Genomic DNA, 22,672 nt, shown 5'->3' with positions numbered 1-22,672 from the left:
TATAAAAGTTGTGATATAAATGGTGCTTATGCAGCTCAGTGCAAAACATGTCGTCCCTTCTACATAAGCAAAAGAGAGAGAGATCTCATAGACATAGAGTAAATGAGCTCATGAATCTATAGTGGAACATCTTTTCATGAAGATATATTCACAGAGGTTTCATTTCACCTTTTTAAGATATCAATTAGTAAATCAGAGAACTCAAAATTTTAGAGATGTAATAAAATAGCTACAGCTGACTCCATCCATATATTTATGGATTGTAAGGAAATAGATGAACTTTGGAATGAAGTAAACAATTTTAAGAGAATGTGGCAGATAACTGTGATCTTTTAACAAATGCTCCTATTCCGGCTGTATTAAGTAGTAACCAGAATATAATGTGTTTGGGGTTTCTTGCAGTTGCTAAAAAAAAGTTATTAGTAGAAAATGGAAATCTGATACAATTCATTGGTTTAAAGATTTCTTAGATTTAGTGAGCATTTTATTTAGTAATGAAAAAGAAACAAGGAAGCTGAGATATGTAAATAGTATTGTAACATTAAGTTGTTGGAACAAGTTGCAGATGTTGATTTTTAAATACAATGAAAATTAGTACTGGAGAAACATTTAACTATTCTTCATCTATATATTGCACTTTTGTTTTTTTTTAAGAAGACAAATGATTGTAATGTATTAAATTCCCTTAAGAATACTTTGTCAGAAATGTTGGGGGAGAGAAAATGGTTGTAACTAAGGAAATTATTCTTTTGAGCTGGGATACAGGGTTTGAATTGCCCAAACATAGTAATACCTTGCTGAGTTTAATGCTGTTGGCTGCAAACAAGCATTTACTACAACATGGAACTCAAAATTTAACCAATTCGAACAGAAGGACTAAACATCATGAAAGAGATACTGGAACTGGGATCCTTAGAAAAGGAAGAAGTAAATGACATAAGAATAAATGGAATTTTTGGGAAGAATGCATGCAGTATAGTGTTTTGGAGAAGGAGTAAAATTGAAGGCGGGCATGATGTGAATAATTTATGCAATGTTGGATTAAATAAAAACTGCTAAAATGACTGCTGTATATGTACCTGTGCCATTTAAAAAGGTCATGCTTAATAAAAATAAATAAAAACAAATGGAAATAAAAACATCATGACATACACCGCATGTTTTACCTTATGAGATAGTTAAAAATGTATTAATCTATTGGAGATAACAGACTGAGCCACTATCTTCCTGTAGCAGGTGTATAAAAGGAGAACTTGACATTCTTTCATGTAATGTGATATGTTAAATACTTCAAACTCAAGAAAATGGAGTTATAATGAAGGCATTAGGATTGACATGTTTATAAGTTTTGGATGCAAAAGAAATTGCAAGTGATGGCACAGTTTTAAAATTTGTATATTCAGATTTAGAAATTAGGCTCTCTCCACATTGGTTAACAACAGTTAATATTTTTATATAGAGTTGTAAATATAAAGACAGTCAAGACACTTTTCAGCAATTAGAGAAGTTACAAACAGCATGGATTAGGAGATAATTTTAGTCTGGAAGAATAGCTATTAGAGTTTTAGTACTGTAGAGCATTACAGTGAGTAACTTGGTAGATGTTCATGGGTATATGGGGAAAAGATAGGAAAGCTTAGATTTAAGTAATACATGGACACAGCCAGGTATTCATCAGATATGATTTTTAGGGAGTTTTTGAAGTGTGAAGTGGTCTAGGCTGAGGTCAGCAAACGGGGAAGGCAATTCCAGTTTCTAGCAATGGAGTGGGAATATAGTGCTTTTCCTGCAGTATTATTTGCTCAAGTGATACAGAGGAGAGATTTGTCACTAGATTGGATAGGGCGATTTGCTGTGTAGTGAGTAAGTAGTTGAGTTAGCGATGGGGTTTTATCTGGATATTTAAGAATGTTGTAGACAGTCACTAGCTGGTGATAATTAAGTAGTTGTGGTAGTTCTAGCCATTGTAGTCCTTTAAAGCTAGACAGTAATATGTTCAGAAGGTGGAGTTTTTAGCTAACTTGGTGATCTTATTGTAACATGACTCTACTTTGTCAAGGTCTATTTTTCTGATGTGGGTAAAAATTGGTGCTGCATACATTAGTGTGGACAATAGGTGAGTCTGGGGTAGGGTGATTCTTGCTTGATCTGAGAGAAAGTATTTTGCCTTTGTAGTTTACCCATTTTTTGTGAACCTTTTTGACGGTTTGGGAGATGTGTACATCAAAGTGAAGTTATTGTCAATTTCAATGCTGAGGAGTTTGGTATGGATAGAAGGGGAAATGGTAGTACCATTTTTAGAGGAGATGATAAAGGAAAGGGGAGTGGTCTTTGATTTATTGGGGGTAAATAGAAGTTATTTGGTCTTACTGGGGTTTAGGATGAAATGGATGTCAAAGATCCATTTTTCTACAGAGTTAAAGGGTTCCTGGGTGAGTTGTTGTAGAATGGAAGGAGATGGGGCTGTGCAGATCAAAGTCAAATCATCTACATATTGAATCAGTGTGGCATGCTGGGTTGAGCTATGTAGATTGTTGGTGAAGATAGAAAAGAGAAGTGGGCCCAGTATTGAGCCTTGTGGCACTCCTATGGTGGTTGGAAGTTGAGGGGGATAGTAGACTTTGCCATTGGACAGATTGTTGCCTGTCAGATAGGTAGCTTCTGAATCAGGCTATAGTAGATGGGGCAAAGGATAGTGTGGCTAGGGAATCTAGTAGAATGGTGTGTGAGACCATGTCAAATGCTTTGGATAGATCCAAGAAAATGGCAGATGTAAAGTTATTGTTGTTCCTGTGTTGGTTAACTAGAGTAGTAAAAGAGAGAAGAGCAGTGGTTGTGCTGTGATGTGGGTGGAAGCCATGTTGTGTGATGGAAAGGAGTTTGTGTGTTCAGAAATTTCATGGTTTAAAAGTGTATACACTTCTCTAGTAGTTTAGGCAGGGGGATATAATGGTTATGGGTCAGTAATTTGAGAAGACATAAGAGTTACCACCTTTTTGAAGAGGAATAATATATGAAACTTTCCAGAGTTGTGGGATATGGGATTCCTGAATGGAGCGGTTGATGAGGATAGAAACAGGATAAGATACAGATTCAGAGGCCATTTTTAGGAAGCTAGCAGGTAAGTTATCAGCTGCAAGGGTGGTGCTTTTCAGTTTTAGAAGGAGTTTTTTAATTGTAGAGGTGGGGACTGGTAATAGATTAAAGGGGGAATGTTTTCTAGATGAATGGCTGGGGTGTGTGAGGGGCTTTTTTTGGATAGTTGGCTGGATAATGCTAGAATGGATTCTGTGAAGTGATGGTTAAATTGAGTGGCTATGTCCATAGTGTTATTGGTGGCGTTAGGAGGTGGAGTTGTAGTTTTGCCTGGTTTTATTAAGGAATTGATTGACTGCCAACATTTTGTGGGTTTTTTGAATATTTGCTTTGGGCGCATAGGAAGTAGTTCTGTTTATCAAGTTTGGTTTGTTCCCTGGCCTGATTTCTAAGCTGTTGGTACTTTTGTTTGGAACAGGTGGTGTTTTAACTGTTCCAGATTTTCCATCCTTTATCTCTGGATTTTAATAGGTCTCTAGTATCTCTACTTAGCCATGGTGCATAGTTGGCTTTTACTCTAGTTTTTCTAGCAGGGGCAAGCCTGTTAAGGACATTGGTAAAAGTACTGTTAAAGTAGTCAACTGCCTGTAATCCAAGAGTTTTTAGTGGTTCCCAGTTATAGTGGCTTAGGACAGTGTTAAGATCATAAGGGTTTAGGTTTCGGTCATGTTTTATTATGAACTATGGGCTTGGGTAGGTTAGTGCGTTTGTGTAATAGTAATATGGGGAGGTGGTCACTAAGACCATCTGGTAGACAGCCTGTCTGGTAGTTTTGTTTGGGGCAATTGACCAGTACCCAATCCAAAATGGATTGTTTTTGTGATTTTGTGTCTGTTCTAGTGGGTTATTGAATGAGTTGAGAGACCTCAGGGAGATTAATGTGGTTAGTGGGGTTATTGGAGTTACAGGCTAACCAGTCAGTATTTAGATCATCTAATAGGATAGTTTCTTGTGGTAAATTATCTCTTGTCCATTGTAAGATTTTCTCTATTATGGCAGAGTTAGTTCCTGGAGGTATGTAGCAGCAGAGAATGTTGTTTTTTTTTTTTTTTGTTTTGTTTAAGCATAGGAGTGAAATAAGGGTTTCAGCATTATTAAATTTAGATAGAGGGGTTTGAAGGGGTTGGAGGTTGAGTGCATTTTTTAAAAAGAATGGCTATTCCACCTCCTTTTCTACCTACTCTATCCAGTCTTAGGATATTATAGCCTGGGGGAGGAATTCTTCATTTTGGTTACTAGGTTTTAGCCATGTCTCTGTGATGGTCATTATGTAAGGAGCATAACGGGTTTTAAATACATGCAGATCAGGTATCTAGTAAGCAATACGTCTTGTGTCAATATTAAGAATTAATAGGTCAGATGTCTGTTTGGTTTTGAGTGGACCTGGGTTTGGGTCTGTCACCCGAGATAAGTAGACTCTTTATGGTTGATAGTAGGCGTTTGATTATGTGTGTTATTTCTATGCTGGATCTATGTGAGGTTCTTTTAGTGTTGCATCTTGGTATGTAAATATTGTGCATATATAGTGTAGTATTAACATTAAGAACTGTAGGGCTGATAGAAAAGTTTATGTGTGTTTTTGTGAGTGTGGAAGTATGTGTTGTATGGAGTGTGATGCATAGATGTAGGTTAGTGTGTATGGATGTCATGTAGGCTAGTGTTGTGAGGGCTATGAAGAGAGATGCTAGTGCGATTTGCATGTTGTATGGTAGTGATGCTTCAGTGATGGCTGTAAGGTGATGAGGTGAGTGTGGGGATGTGGCCAGAGGCTATTATGTGTGAGTTGAAGGCAGGGAGTTGTATATAGATTGTGGATTAGGGTATGCTGTTGGGTAGGTGATTGGTGTAGGTAGTGGTCAGGTTATGAGGGGTTGGAATGCATGTAGGTATAGTGGGGGTGTATGGGAAATGGGGGCAGGGTAGGGGAGCAGAGTGAGCCAAGTGGAGTGAGGCCCAACTAAACTGCAAGATTGCAGAGGCAATCAGTCTGTTATTTTCATGGTAGGTAATGGCCAAGAATTATCTATAATTGTTTTTTTGCAAATTTCATTCGATTTTAGCTACAGGATTAGTTGGCGGAGGCCTACTGTGACACTGCCATTGCTGTGGATCCCCAAGCGGTACTTTACAGATGTTGTAACCCAGAACTTAAAACAGAAAACATTAAGAGAGCAAAATTAACCTTGTTTCCTTGTAGTTTCAGCAAGTTTTTAAAATAAATGACACTTTAACTGCTTTAGCTTGCAGTAAGTTGTGAGTAGCAGTCCTCTGTGCATTACAAGGCTTTCAATGGGCCGGGCTGGGTTGGGTTAGAAGGAGACAGTAAAATAATCCTAGGAAATGAGAAGGAAATATGGGTGCAGGTTAAGATGGTAAGAAAAACACCTTATCTCTTCTGTTTTCTAGTAAAAGCACTTTAGAACACAGTAAAATAGCTCTGTTGATCAATTAAACACTTTCAGGCTATGTATTGCGATAAGTGTCCGTAGGATGTTACCAGATAACAGCCACCATTCATTAGTAATATAGGAATCAAACAGTAACTAAAATTAGTCTTCTACTTGTACAATAATGGCCTAAAATATAGAGCTTGCAGCAGGCCTGACTGTCACAAGATGACTGTCATGCTGCACAAAGTTTAAACACGCTTAGCCTTGCTCCTGTATTTAGCTTGGCAACTTAAAAGTACCACAAATAATCATTTATGCATCACAGCGTATCAGCGTTGTAGTTGCTATGACCAAATCTTGCAGGACTAAGGTTCTATCTACTAAATTTAGTATAGAAACAGTAGAAAGCCCTAATAAATGTGAATGCTTAGCCTGGCTCTTGTACTTAGCTAGGCAACTTAAAAGTACTAAAAATAATCATTCATACAGCACTACATATCAGCGCTGTAGTTGCTATGACCACATCTTGTAGGATTTAGGTCCTATCTACTGGATTTTGTATACAATCTGTTTAAAGCCCTAATACATGTGAACATTCAACCACAGATCTTTTACTTAATACGACATTGCAGTCAGGCAAATCACACTATGCTAGTCACCTGTAACAACAGTTTTACCATTTACATTAATATAATACCATTTTTCTATTTAAATTAATATAATAGTTGGAAATCACTAAAATTTGAAGCAGAGGTGAGCTTGGTCTTTCTAGTTTTTTAATCACAAATCTTCAACACATTAAAAAAAATGTTATTTCTGCTGTATGTCAAACCACCACACAACTCATAAAAGCCAGTCATTTCCTTTGAAAATACATCAGTTGTAATAATAAGTCAAAACAATTTTAAGATTCGCATTTACCTGAATAATTTCCACAGATGTTTCCTATACTAAAGGATGTGTGCTTTGCATCAACTACTCCTGCTTTCTTATGAATTTCTCAGTTTGTACTTTTTATCCCTTTGCCAGATTAGTAAGCAAGAGCTGTTTAAGCCATTCATATTTGTTAGTTTTCTTAATCATCTTTTGGTGGCATTTAATCCTTAATTCTTGTTTTGTACCTTTTTTCTACAAGATGTCTTCTTTTTAAGCGAACCCATTACTCCTCACCAAATTTTAAAATTAAAGCTGATTCTACCTAGCTTCATGCTCCACTTGTCCCTAGTAAAAATGTTAACCTTTCTGCTATACTATACAACACAAAATCCAGAACTTACTATGCCCGCCTCCTACACACACACTTTGAAAAAGAATATTGTGCCCCTGGTTATCCTCTTTTTTTTTTTTTTTTGATCTGCCCAAATAAATGTAGATAAAACCTTCCTTAATTTACAAACAAACAAAATCTTCTGGTATAGCAGGTGGAAGACCGAGTGAGTTATGTATTATCAAAGTTAGCATGGACCACTGCCCTGTCTATATATTCTGTACTATGTCCAAGCAAAATCCCTTTAGCCTCACCTACATCCCCTCAAGTTAACACATGGATCCATCCAATGTAGCCACTGTCTTTAAACGCAATTAAGTTGTGTGCCTATAATCTGTCAAAAAGGGATATTCTGTAGTTATTGTATTATTGCATCTGAACAAATATTATTTATCCACATGGCTCTTGTTTTCTTTCTGTTAACTATAACCAGCAGTTCTTCCAAATGTCTCTAATTATCTAAAATTCACAACTAAATCTTGTTCTGGATTAAGCAAGTATAATAAAGAATCACTTGTTTACAGATAAACATTACATAAATATTAGACCAGTATCTATTAGTTGAGATTTGCTTTACGGACCTTGCCCAAGAGTTTCAAAATAAAGAACAAACCAAGGCAGGCATCCTTGCCTAGTCCCTCTTCTTAAGTTTTATACTTTTAAGAAAGTTTATTCACATCATTTATTATGTAGACCAAACCAACACCAATGACTAAAGGTCTACCTGTGCCAAATAAATATATGAAGAAAACAGCAAAGCACAGTACATTATGTATTATGGCTGTAACAATTTGACATACGAATTGAAGCAATTTAGCAAATACTTCAGGAAATTTGCATTAAAATATTTGAAAAAGATATTGCCAATGGACCCTATTAAACTGCTGTTTCGTGATCAAGACTTGCTAGTAATAGACAATGTTTTCTTATTGTGCCATTGCCTTTTCATAAGCAAGTTTTATTAAATTATTATGAATAGTTTTGGCAGGTACAAATCCTCTTTTGTCTACGTTAATCAATAAGAGGAATATTCTGGCCAATTCTTTAACTAAGAGGGTAGTGAGAAGTGTATAATCATGGTTGACAACAGATATCAGGTGTATTCCAAAAGACCTGCCCTCAGTGTAAGTCACTTAGTCTGGTATAAGTCTGTCATGATACCAAAAGACTTGCTGTCATTTTAAGTGAGTTGCTCTGGTGTAAGCGCGCCCTGATACCAAAATGTTTGCTCTCAGTGTAAGTGACTTACTCTGATGTAAGTCTGCCCTGATTCCAAAAGGCTTACTCTGGTATAATGCTTATCCATAAACTAAGCTTATACTGGAAGCCAGGTTCTAAAAGTCTTGTTCTCATTAGAAGTGACCTACTCTTTATAACTCCAGAGTAAGCCAATTACAAGTGCAAGCTTTCTACCCCTAGAAGTCAGCCTGCTTTTATACACAGGACTTAACTGAAGTACATCTGTTATGCCGGGAACAAGTTTTTCGTATTCTGGGTCAGCTTTCTCCAGAGAATGTCATTTATATTGAGAGCAAGAATTTTGGAATCAGACCCAATTGGAGATATGTGTTGACCAAGGATTTAAAATGACAGCAATTTATTACCTGCCTCTAGTATTGTGCAGCTGATTTAAAAAATAGCCATAGCTTTGAAATTATTCAAAAAGATTTCTTTAGCTTCTAGATTTATTTCTGTAGGCAAGCCATTGGGGCTTGGTGATTGGCCTTTACCAATTTAGCCAAAAGCTGTTCATTACTTCCTTATTAAACAGTCTACTTAGAACTGATTAAGCTTATTTAAATATAGACAATTGTAAAAACCAACAAATTCTTCATTCCTAACAAATTGTATGACAACTGCTGTATAGAACTGTTCATGAAATCTTGCAAAGTATATTACTAGACCTCCAGGACCATTAGCAAATTACCCTGACTAGTGTTTCTTTATTTTATTAGCCACATTATCCACTATTTCCTTTCTTAACCTTAATTGCAGTTAATTCTGATTACTATGAGAAATCTCGGTGCCCCTTAGTTTGTGATCTCCAAACAGGTTAAACTTTATGTGCAACATTTTTTTTACGTTTATCCTGCAAATCTGACTGCCTGAATAGGACTGTGCATTAAATAGGAGTGTCTTTGATTCAGCCTACTGTTCCCCAAAATTTAAATTTAGCTTCTAGCCTTTCCTCCAAATCCAGCATAGTTTCTGGTGTGTTTCATCAGGTATGCTGTACATTGTGTTAGTTAATTTTTGTAACCTCATGGGTTGTTTTGAAGTAGAGAAAGTATCAAATCTGTAATTTTTTTGTACCGTTTCTCATACAGCCTCATAAAACACTGTACAGTGGCCACCAGTGTTAGGGCAGGGCATGGTTTGGAGGGCACCTTTGTTTCAATATCTGCCATAATCATGATGGTGCAAATGGTCTTCCAGCACATATCATCACTATAGAAATAAGCAGTAAGCTGCAGAACATCATGATATTCCTCTCACAGGAGCAGAAAGATTTCACAGAACAGTAAGAAGCAGTCAGGTCACACCCACTGCAAATCTCTACAGTCCTAAGTAGGCACTGAGCTGCCAAAGGATAAGGATTATAATGACCCAGTAGCTTTTACTGAACAGCAGTGTTTTTTTTTGGGGGGAGGGGGTTCTAATCTGCCACATTGTCTGTTAGTGGAATGAACCCAGTGTGTCACCTCTAAAAGTAAGACTAGCACTTCCCCCTGGTATTTTATAGTCTAATTTTTTGTACTGTAATGATAACAAAACTATATGATGGAAATGGTGAAAAAAAGGATTTGGAAAGATAACAGGCATTCTGAGTATTGCTCCTGATGCTAACAACTCCGTGTTTAATAAGTGTAAAAACACAACTGAGAGACTTTGATTATACCTGTCAATTGTTCTTTCATGATATTTTATATGCTGATTAGCAGAATTTTTTTTTTGAGAATCCAGAGGAAGTGAGAGCTGTTGCAGATGATTTAATAAGTCAGAAGGATTATGGATTAGATGGACATAAATTGATCAGGCATGGATAAATCTCCATTTTTACCTTCTGTGCTATCCACTAATAAAAAGTCCATGTTCGGGAGGCTTGTATTACACATTTTCTCTTTGCTTCATGGAATCACTTCAAAATGATCACAACCTTGCAAGAAAATATGGAGGAGGTTCTGAAATTTTTTTATTCTTGTCTTATCCCTGGAGGACTGGACTTATACATCAGTGTATAAGTGTGATACCAGCAACCATGAGCTTGGATGACTGCTTGAATGCGTGATGAACAAATATATTGAGTTTAGTGTTGTTCATTTCTTTTGTTACTCACTGTTATCCCCTGTTATTGAGATGGGTAAGAGGAGGCAATGCAAGGTATTTATTGCTGATTTTGTCAACTGTTGTAATTAAGTGTGCAGAGGTGGAATTTGGTATATATATTAGGCATAATTTGGAGGTGGTCACTTGTGTTTGTGGTATCTCTTTATGTGGATCATTGCAAGTGATCTGTGTGGACATTGTTTAACAGCCCTTTAGATTTCTGATATGTAGACGACTACTGAAACTAAAAGACTTTTATGTTTTACTAGACACTGAGTGGCAGGGGGTACAAAGTATTATTTATGTCATATTACTGTTTTCAGTGCATATGGTCACAGTATGCAGATGTTAATGTTAATGTCTATAGGGTCTTTTCATTGTATTGTAGCATTTTGTAATAGTACAACATAAGTTGATTTAAGGATGTGTAACACTTTCATTCTCATCTTCATTTTATTTCCCTGTTTTTAAGGAGGTGGCGGTAGTCTAATTAGCTGGTAGAAAATACTGAAAAATGCTTTTCCTGTTGGGGAGGGAATTTCCATTGGCTCACTTGGTAATGTTCCTCTTATTCTTTTAGGGTGTCTGCCCATTATATCATTTTATCTGTTATGTGTCATAGTTGTTTGAGTGGAGAAAAGAGAAGTATACTGCAGGTGCATTGCAATGAGTGAAAAGTTTAAAATGTTGGGGTTTCAGTACAAGAATCAGATGCAAATGTTCAAAACCAAGTCTTACTGTCATTACGTGGCCATTGGTATGAATCCAAATATAAAGGCTTTGATTTAAAATGTTTAGGAGCTGACAAATTGGATGAAGGCAAATGTTTGTTTCTCATTTTTCATTACTTACATCCCTGATGTTTAATTTATTGCAGTTAAAGAATAATTGTTCCCATATTATGTACAAGAAATAGAAAGGGTGAGGGCTATTTTATTTTTTTTATTGTACTGCAGGTTGAATTCAGTGCTTCTAAGTATGTATGTCAACAGGAAGTGGTAGTCAGATATTCTTTTTGGTCAAAAGAATGCTAACAGCACAAATTTGTCGAGTTACTGAAAATAAGTCAAGCAATAGCCTAAGATTTTGAAAGTAAGCAACAATTTTGAGTACTTCTATTCTAAATGAATGGATATAGATTCCAGCAGGAGAGTGTAAGCCATTTTAATTTATTTTACACAGTGGATTTGAGAATCTTTAGCAAAAAAAATATTTCAAAGTATTCACCACATTATACAGTGTAGGGATAGAAAAATACACACACACACACACACACACACATATATATATATATATATATATATATATATATATATATATATATATATATATACAGTACCTCTTCACCTCTTGGCACAGGAAATTGGACAAAGTCCTAAAATTGGGCACATATTTTAAATATTGCTCTTATAAACTTAGAATGTTGTTAGAATACCAGTTTTAACATACATTTTCTGATAGTTATGAATCTAAAACTCAAATGTATATCATTATTTAGTGACTTCAGTCCTCAATGAGTTGACAAAAAAACTACAGATTTTATTAGGAATAGGCAAAAAATATAAGGTAAACATCTGGGTAGTTCAGATGTATGATATATATATATATATATATCTTTAAAGTTATATTAATTTCTGCCTGCAATGGTCTTTTAACTCAAAGTTGTCTATGAAACTTATGGTAATGTTAAATAATATAAGAAATGCAGTTTATCTTATTTATGGCATCTAACTGATTACGTCATGATTTTTAATTCCTATTTAGTTATTTAGAAGATTTTATTTGAAGACTATGTTCTTAGCTGCTATCTGACCTGATAGCAATTAAGGTGAAATCAAAATTATTTTCATTATTTAAAAAAAAGTTACTTTGCATCTTGGCAGTGTAATTTCTTGTTTTCATTTCTTATGGAAATGGCATAGCTCTGTACATTTCACATCCAAGTATCATTTAGGTATGACAACTTTACTGGACAGAAATGCAGTACATTTCATACTTGTTAGGTGTTCTGGTAACATGACGTGTGGATATCTGATCTATAATGAAATATATAGCATGTAGTGTTTCACCTACTGGGTTCAGTCTAAGATCATTTCCCCTGGTACTTTGAAACAGTAGCAAGAAATACATTAGCCCTCCTTAGGATGCAGCTTACCTCATTTGGACGACTGTTTTGTTGACCTTTGTGGTATGTTTTGCACAGTTTAAGTCAATAACATAGGGCTGAATTCTTGTCAAACAAAGCCTTGCATATTTAGAAAAGGTCTTGTGTCAAATGTGTATGCTCTGTGCAGTGCATACACATTTTCACAATATTCCAGTATGTGACTAGAGAATCCCTCTGGCTAGTTGATTTAAACTTAGAAAATAAATAACTGGCCAGAGCTGTAATCTCAATTTATGATTTTTAAATGAAAACAAGAGAGAATACATTGAGCAAGCCTTAGTGATTTCTACTCCTTAAATTGATTTAAAGATCACTTGTAAGCTGACCATTCAGTACCAGACTTTTCACAATAATAACAGAACACAAGAAATTATCTTAGCTGCTACAGGTGATCAGTATTTCACTTTTGTTCTTTTATCATGGTCAAAACATCCTAAGAAATGAATTGGAGTAAATCTAAATGGCACATTTTGCATGTCTTGTCTCCAACCTAGATACCATCAAGAAAATTAATACTGACTGAACTCCACAATGGCATGAGGCCTCTGGAGATGCCAGAAGCCTGCTATCCAATACCATACTATCCTTTGTAAATAACAGACTCTGTTCATATATAACAACCTCTCATTTAAAGGTAAACTGAGCACAATAAAGCCTGTTAATTAAAAATAAATATTTTCTAGCTGTAGGCATTCATGTATCTTTCAAGCCCCATTTCATTTTTTTGAGACTTCCAACACTGTCAGCCGATTAAAAAGTGTTACGTAATATGTAAATTTTCACAGTACCACAGATGAGTGGAACAGATAAAGATGTTTAGGCATTTTGCAGTAACAATAGTTCAGAGATTTCAGCTGGAACTTGATTATGCATAACTCACCAGCAGCATGAATGCAATTTATTAATTTGTTCTTTTCTGATACCTTCTTTATCTCACTCAGGGTCATAAGGTCATAGGGGAGCCAGAACTTTTCTCACTACTCAGTCAGCATTAAGCAAAGAACTAATCCTATGTGGGTTGCTAGTCTGTCATAGAACACATAATTAAAGATTTGTGTGTGTGTACTTCTCCCTCCTGTCTGCCTTCTGCAATGCTCCTGTGACCTGCTTCAGTCATGAAAGCTAAGACTGTATTGACACTCAAATAGCTTACCCCCCTGCCTTAATCTGGCTCCTACTAGTGGGAATAAGTTTATGAAATCTGGGGGGGGGGGGTTGAAATACACCAGGTGCACCCATGAGGCATCTTCCTAACTACAGAGAGAGGCTTTTCTGTTTTATGGCTTATCCACAATCTGACATGATGCACTGATGAACATTAACATTAGGTTGCCATTGCTAACACCAAGCAGTGGGCTTGTAGGGTAGAATGGCTTGCTTACTTTGCCAAATTTTCTACAAGACAAGGCAAACCACCTTTGGAATAGGTTGCCAATTCATGTGAACCAGAGTACCTCTATGACACTATTCAAAAGGAACCTGGACGAGTGGATGGGGCACCGTGAATTCTTACCAGGACAGCGCCCACTACCCCCCTGTTCATGGGCAGTCATTAATAAATACAACCCTGGGTATTGACTAGAGTATGTGCGTTATTACATTGGGATGAAATGACCTCTGGGTCAATTGCCTAGTAACCTGCTATGATCCTGTAGGATGTTTCTACAAGTCAGTTTGGTAGTGTACCCACTAAGCTTTTTTAGGGAAAGCTAAACTCCAATGTTTCAGTCATGAGCTGTAGTTTTAGCCAGTGGTCTTCTCCATTCCTCCAGTACATGAAAGCCTGCAGAAGCTCATTCTCATCTGCACAGCTGAATTCCTTTTAAGCCATGTTGCCACAAATAAAATTCAGCTTGTCTGATACATGAGATGCATCATGTCACAAACACCAACCTTCCTAGCATTGATCTTAAGGTCTGTTTACAGTGTTATGTTGCACTGTCCTTATTTTAAACTGTCCTCTATTAACATTAAATATGCTATATTTTAGATATAGTGTTTCAAATAACACTGGGTGAGGTAAGAACTCAGAAATTCTCCACTAAATAACCTGCTAGATAATATATACAGTAAAAATGTTATAGGATATTTTTAATAATTTAATTCCCAGAGCTTGGTTTCTGTTTTGTTGAATTGTCTTTTCACGGTCTCAAACAGTGCAATGCATTTAAGTGCATTTCATAATGGTCTTTAAGAGACCAGTGTCAGTGATGAATTGGATCAAACATTATTAACAATACATAGGATTAGCTGCACCACCAGAAATTCTTTTTTAATCTTTGTCAGGCCTCCACAGGATGCATGCACTCTACAAAGTGTTAAAATTACCAGCTTGGGAGCACAAGCCCCTGTACTACAGAAACGGTCCATTTCATGCAAGAGAAGTTTGTTCATTGGGAAACTACCACTCCAACCACCCAACCTCCCATGACATATCATAGGCAAGCTGTAAGGTGCTCCATCCACCCAGCCTCCCAGAACAGATGGTAGGCAAGCTGTAAGTTGCTCCACCCACCCAGCCTCCCAGAACATATGGTAGGCAAGCTGTAAGCTGCTCCATCCACCCAGCCTCCCAGGACATGTGGTAGGCAAGCTGTAAGCTGCTCCACCCACACTGCCTCCCAGGACATGTGGTAGACAAGCTGTAAGCTGCTCCACCCACCCTGCCTCCCAGGACATGTGGTAGGCAAGCTGTAACCTGCTCCACCCACCCTACCTCCCAGGACACATGGTAGGCAAGCTGTAACCTGCTCCACCCACCCTACCTCCCAGGACACATGGTAGGCAAGCTGTAACCTGCTCCACCCACCCTACCTCCCAGGACATGTGGTAGGCAAGCTGTAAGATGCTCATTTGCCATTGTCCTTGTTTCTTTAGCACCCATGATACTATTCATGCTCAGGTCATCTGAGCCACACTTGTGGTTTTGTTCTTCCATGCCGCAAAGTTGGTTATTACTCCATGCTCTCAGTTATCCAGCAAAGATAGTTATCTTGTCTCTTTTTTTTTTCATCTATGTTTTTTAAGGGACGTAAGGTTTCTGAGGCACTTTGTTTATTTACTTGTTAAATATTGTAGTGGGCAGGTCTACGATCTGTTTTCAGCCATAAAACTGGCTATAGCTAAAGGCACAAACAGTAAACCAGTTTAATATATAACACAATCACAGGTACAGTCAGTATGGTATTACAGAAACAGGATAAGACAGTGATGTAGGAAATTCAATTAAGCAGTTCATATGCATCATCTAAAAATGGGGGGGGGTATGCATATGCAGTTTTAAATGTATGCGATAAGTAGAACCGTACCTGATCAAAATGTAATATCAAAGATTTGAGCTCAGTTACAGATTAGTCACATGCAATATAAAAAACAATGACCGAATACTCACCATTGTCCTTGAAACTGTTACATTTATATGTCTCTGCTAAGCAATCAGTGTATTTCTTCTAAAGCTGTAGGAATTCTGATTTATTATTTTATTAAAATGATGAGAGTATATAGTTCAAAGTAGTTGTGACAACCTTGGAAATTATATTTTCCTCAGTGGCTGGAGAAAATTAATGATTATGATACCCCAAATCCCTGGACATATTGACTTTACCTTTCAACCTCTTAGATCAATAAATCCAGACAAAGCCATTAATAAAAGTGGGCCAAAAATAGGGACAGTTTTTAAATATTGCTTTTACAAATGTAGAAAGTTAACAGAATAACAGATTTTGCATTAGCTTGGATTTTCTGAAGTGTATGAAGTCTGAAGCTCAAATGTCTGTCATTATTTTATAACTTCAATCTTTAATGATTTGCCATTAATTTGCCAGAAAAACTCAAGTTTATGAAAAACAGACCAAAAATATAAAGGAAAAATCTGGACATTCTGCGAAAATCTGTACAGTTAAGAGGTATGAGTCCTTAGCTGGTAGTGGTTAGGCTTGCAGTTAATTTCTGTGCAAAATGATGGCACTATTGTTGAGGTAAGAGTTTAAGTCAAAGAGAATCCAAGGGAGGGGTCACTGTATCCGTAATCATAAGCCAGCTGGCTTTCCATAATGTTAAATAATTATGCAGGATAAATGAAGTGACACCATTTGTTAGCTAAACTGTGCAGTAAGATGATGTTCTGGGATGAATTAAAGGCAACCACAGAAAACAATTCTCATTTGACTTTTTGAATCAAAAATTTTGTAGTCCGCAGTTTTCTTGCCATAATCTCACACTTGCATTGATTGCCACAGATATTAAAAGATTTGACAGGTTATCACCACACTGATATGATGAGCCCATGTTAAGCCCTGCAAAGTTTGAAAAATGGACTATAATTTTTTAGCAGTTACAGCTTTAATATCTTCATTAAAAAAAGCCATTTGAATGACAGTTTTCATTATCAATTTCTTAAAAAACAGTTTCGGCTTCAAACCCATTGAAATGGTTCATCGTGTCATCTTAATATATGAAATAAGATTAATTAATTTTACATGGTCATTCCTAAGTGAGAAATCCCTTTTAGATATTGTCTTCTGCTCTATCAAATCTGCCCAACACTGATCTGCTAATGCTTTTAGTCATTTTCCCCATTACAAAAGAACAGCATTATTTGCATAAATAACCATTATACCAAACCAACTGGAAATAATAATAAATTCATGCAGAAGAGAAAAACAAAAGCCTTGAAAGATACCCTGGCTAAATAGAAACACCTTGATATTTGTCCACCAATATCAACACATACCTGCCTGTCTGATAACAAATTAATGAGTCATCCTAGCAAGGTAAAGAAAAAGCATACAACTTTCAAATAATATAGAGATACATACCCCCCATATGTTTAACTATAGATATATATATATATATATATATATATATATATATATATATATATATATATATATATACACACATATATATATATGGATTCACTTCAGAATTTCGAATGTCTGAAAACCTGAATGTCATATGGTCTCTATTTTTATATGTAATTAAAAGCCATATAATAATTAATAGAAAGGCAACCACTGACCTGTTTGAGGGCAAAAGACTGAAACACAGTGCAACAGCCTTTTGGGGTGGCAATCAGTGTACTGTTTAAACACGGGCTGAAATATTTGCAGTAACATCAGTAATCATTAAAAGTCTAATCACTGCAAACTGCTCAAGGTTTTCCAGTACCTTGGCAAGAACACGTTACATGGCAATAGAACTCTCACAGCTTTAGTCCCATTACATTTTATTACTACTATAATTTTAATATATTCCCAGGCAGCCAGACACCAGATTCATCTAAACATTAAAAATGTGCAATAATTGCAGAAGCAGATTTGTTTACCCTGATTTAATAAAATGCACAATGTTCTCTACTATCATTTTCATTGCATCTGGGAAAATAATCTGAACAAACTTGTATCGACTCTGATTTCGAAAAAATATCCAAACTAAATTTAAGGTAAACTGAATTACTGACTACACTAAATTTAGCTGTGTCTGTAGTGAGAAGTTAAATAAAAAAGTTTCAAATGTAGTAGCTAAGAATTTAGACGCACTGTACTCTTACCTGTCTTCACAGCATAATAGTCCTTATCCTTTTTTTCCTATTTGTTGGTTCTCTAGAATCACACAAATTTAGACAGTGTGTATTTCATTTTTTAAGCACATTTTCAGAAATCATGGTCATGTTCCTCTATATTTTCCTTGCTGTTTTGCTGGGCCTGTTGTAGCTGTCATTTTTCATTAACTATATTTGTAACATCACTGTGGAGGGGAGCCTTTGCTGAGACACAACCTTAAAACTGACTTAATGAAGCAATCGCCATCAGCAACTATACTTCACCTTGTCATTGAAATCATTACTGTCATAAGTTAAATTCTGGTTAGCAGAATCCAGTTGCACAAGCCTTTGTTTTGTTATAGTCCTAACAGATAAAAAGTATGCTATAATTACTGCTCTGATACAAATTTAGATTGCACAAAACTCACAAATTACCATCAAGGCTACATTTTACCTCAAGCTACAAAACAGAATTAACATCTGAAAAAAATGTAATCAATTATTCATTGAACTAACAGGGTTTAGTTTTAGAAATCTTTGCCTCCGTATGATATACCTGTGATCTACATTTCCTTAAAACCAGCCATAACCATTAATGCTCATTTTCCTAATTTCTGTCTATGAATAAAATGCATAAAGTACCTGCCTTTGTATTATTTCCTAATATATTTTTTCAGCATTGCCTTTAACTTGTTTGTCTAATATGTTATTAAACCTAGATAACTTTTTTTGCTCATCTTTTAGTACTCACAATAGTTGTGCAGTAATACATTTTCATAAAAACTCTGCAACTAAATGTCTCTTCTGAGAATTCTTTGAAGTTTTTGGGAAAGCTGCATAGGACAGATATTCACCACAAAACTGAATCTTTAGACAGTTGCTTGCAATAAGTCAGAGTTGATAAGTAAGGAAGCAGATACCAGAGGTAGATATACACAAGCTGGTTCTAGCAGAAAAATATAGCAGAGCGTAACCTCTTATGATCTATAGAAATCGTCGTGAATGAAAGGGAGGTCTTGTATCTTTTCACATGGCAGTTGCTTATAAAGGAAATTATATTCATCACAGAATCCCTTATTAAGCTTGTGGGTCCTGTCTGCAGCTGCAAGATTGCAGTGTAGACATTAATAGTAACGGATGTGCTGACCTTGTGTGACAGTTTGACAGCACACTTGTCTGATTTTTCTACCAGGTTTGAATGATGATATAGCAGTGCAAAAGTTCCTTAAGGACAGAAACCATCATTGATCATACTGCAGAGTTATCTAGGCTTCTTTCAGAAGATTGACTTATTTATTGATTGATTGATATGCATTTGCTTAACAAGAAAGCATGATGATCAAAATTGTCAGTTTTATGCCATAGCCTGCGAAGTATATTTAATGTTTGATACTTTAAGACTGTTTAAAAGAATTATATTATTAACTATGTATGAAATATATAAAAATTCCCAAAGGTAGTTAGAAGTAAAGAATAAATAAAAATAGATTAACAATGAACATCAGCTCAGAAAAATAACAAAATTTAATTCTGAATGGAAGACTAAAGCTACAGGAATTAACACAGTATTTATAGATGAGTTTCTACTTTGTGAGGTCAGAAAATACAGACATAATAATACCGATCATGAAATACATAATTACTTTATGATGTTACCAGCAAAGTTTAAAATGTATCCTTCACATCTAATTTTTCAGTGTCAAGTACTTTTGAATTCAAGTTGTGGTGGTTTTAAGATGGAAGAGAAGGAATGTAGTGCGAGGACATTGCTAAAATAGGTTGTAGCTTCATTACATTTGCTTAATTGATTATCCAACAGACGAACTTTAGAAGACGTCAGAAGGCCTGGAATGTTTAGAGTGGTTCACCCAATAAGCAGGTTATGTAGTGTCCTAGGCTGTTAGCAGATACATTACGCATCCATCTTTTGAATTTCTGCACCCTTCACTTAGAAGCTAATTAGTACTTAGTTATATGTGACTTGAGTATGACTCCTAGTACATCTTTTGTAGTTTAATGGGCTGCCAGGGGCATTCTCACTAAATGAGTTTCGAGGGAAAGAAGTCTATTGTTTCTCACACTGTCTGGTTTCAATGTGAGAGTTGTTTGTTTAAATAATTGTCAGTGTTTTTTTTTTGTAAAAATTTAAATAAAATGTTAACATGAAATATACACCGCAGTGGCATTTTTAAAAGTAAAGAACATAATGAAGAGAGATGGCAAAGTAATGGGATATTCATATGGATGGCAGGGGTCTAATTCATTACCCTGTACATGGCCCCATTTATACAGCATCTGGCTCTATGGATTCTAGATGTGTATGCAGCAAATGTACGCCATTATCAGCCATTCATCTAGGTCAGACCTGCACTAAGTGATGTCAGATGAGAGAGAGCTATTCTTGATGGCAGAGAATACAAAAATGGAATTTAGGTATAATCCAAGCATGCAACCCCCCTCCCCCCCAGACCTCAAAAAAACTGTATTCTATAATATTTCTGACTTGTATGTTGTCGAACAAAAGCTTCTGTTGCATTTGTATTGTCTTTAATTGTTTTCTTTTATTCATTGCAATTAATTAATTAATTAATTAATTAATTAATTAATAGAACTAGATTCTGTAATACAGTCTAACCCTGTTTTACTTTAGTAATACATTTTTGCAGTACCATCTTTACAACCTGCAAAAACTGCAGGCGGGTTGACATTTGTCAGATCATGAAGTCTGCATCATGTGGAGTGATGATCAGAACAGTCAGATTTTTCAGCACTCATTATGTAGTCATTGTTGATTGTTACTGTGAATACAGTCTTCTGTACAGCAAAGGATTTCAGAATTTATTTCAAAACTATTTCTCTGGCAGTTAGCACAGCAAACTAAAGCTCCTCCTTATTAATGAACTGCTTCTTGTGGGAAGGAAACAGGGTTTGAATTTTTTTTCTACTGTGTGACATTGAGCAGGTCAGTTAACCAGACTGGGAGCACTTGGGAATTTCAGCTAGGATCCTTAAAGGTCTGCGCTCCTGGTAACTATGAACCTTTTGTCATTGTTAGCCAGCCATTCCCTGTTGCACAGCTGATCTAGTTAGTAAATATTATGGAAATAACACAGACATTTTATCCTTCAAGGGCATCAGGCAGTGCCTTTTTTAGGTGAAGCAAAATGCAAAGTTGTTTGTCAGCAGTAATCTCTACATTAGTAGTGCTTCTCTCTAATGTGAAATTATTCAAATTACTTATTCTTCTGCAGAGATTGTGCATATTGTTTGATATGGGTAGATTATAACATCAGTTTGAGTGGCCTTTGCAGTTGAAAAGTTTTGAAATGGGAAGTTTTGTCATTATTGGTTCATGCATTTTGTTTTATTGCTTACTGGAAAAAATGGTCAAAACAACAAATTTAAAACACACACAAACAAATGTTGCACTTTTAAACAAGGAATATAATTTAATATACTCCAGAAGGTGAATCAAACACCACCTGCATTTGTGTATAGTTCGAAAAATATGTGCAGGGCACCCATGGTTCGAAAACAGCCTGGGGCCAGAGGTGCATTTAATCTGCCACTGGCCAGATACATTTTCAACCAATGTCAGTTTCAATGCATTTTCAGTGGCAGAGAAGTTTACTGTTCATGCTGAGTCTGTTTTCATTGTGAGACTGTTTTGTCTTGTTTAGCAAATGGCCATCAGTGTCTGTGCTATAAGATTTGAAATAAGAGTTTTAAATTTAAATCCAAATATGTATCTTCATAAAAGTAAAGAAGAAAATAATAGGTTTGAAGAGTGTTTATGGTAACCGGGGAGACACAGTCAAGTAATGGGACATTGGAATGGCTGTGAGGGGGGCCCATAACTCTGCCTAGGACCCATTTGGCCATGATCTAGCTCTGCATGTATGCAGCCTCAGCAGCTGAAATCCTCCTTCCCTTTCTCCTTAATGGATTAAAATCAAATGCTTATATTATATTTTTACAATTGATTTGTTTTAACTTTGATGTGAATGAAAAGGTGGTAAATGTTTTACTTTAAATTCAGTTTTATCTCACCTTTTCTGGTATGTATTATTTTGGATGTGCATTTTGGAAACTTTTACTTCAGTTTTCAGTGAATAAATATGTGGCATTTAAGGTAATTTTAGTACTTCTGATGATGAACCAAACATGCAGACATAAGGTTTGGAAGCATGCTTTTAGTGGAAGACCTGTCTTCTTCACAGAGTCACTACATCACTAAATCATAAAATTTGAGTTATACCTAACCATCAATGCCTTCATCATTGTTAAGAGTATCAAAAGGTGTTCATGTATTTTCTCTGAAAGCTTACAGTGGTTCAGTCCCTTGCTTTTGTATGTCTTTCATAGGTGAATGAAGCATACCTTTTTATATAGCCAACATTGCTAAAGTTCTTCAGTACTTTCTGACACTTTGATTGCTTTGTGTCTTACAGCAGCACTGAAATCATTTCATTTGCAGAGGTTTTCTCTTCATTGCTGTCATTTTTTTTCAGAAGTCTTTAATTAATCCATTTTTTAATAAGTAAAATAAATGATTGTGACAGACTGCTGTGGGTCTGTTTACCAAAAGTTTCTGAATTTATGATTATTTTTGTTATATTTAAACTATTTCTTTAAAATGGAGAACAGGGAGATAGAGCGAAACAGGATCTAACAAGAAGACTAATTTAAGGAGAATGTCAAATAATTTAAGAGACAGGACAATTTGTTGTTTTTGTGCAGGATGCTGTTTCTTTATTGCCAGACATACAGAGGAGTATAACTCAAATTCTGAAGTATGTAAAGTTTGTATCTAAACTTAGCTCTGAAAAAATTAATATACTATAGTAACGCTTTTGTTAGTACCCAAATTGTTGTCCTCA

The 22,672-nt window shown here is 35.8% G+C and overlaps 1 protein-coding gene across 4 annotated transcripts in view; it reads left to right on the top strand.

Annotated features, from left to right (window-relative positions):
- The window catches only part of GRIA1 (glutamate ionotropic receptor AMPA type subunit 1), a 2,520,544-nt gene that overhangs the window by 770,452 nt on the left and 1,727,420 nt on the right, over positions 1-22,672 (top strand). The gene's annotated exons all lie outside the window — the stretch shown is intronic.

The sequence above is a fragment of the Protopterus annectens genome, chromosome 4.part0, assembly GCF_019279795.1.
Source record: "Protopterus annectens isolate FY-2018-M chromosome 4.part0, PAN1.0, whole genome shotgun sequence".
NCBI lineage: Eukaryota > Metazoa > Chordata > Ceratodontiformes > Protopteridae > Protopterus > Protopterus annectens.
Note: the sequence above shows the minus strand (reverse complement) of the source record. Positions and strands in the feature narration are given on the sequence as shown.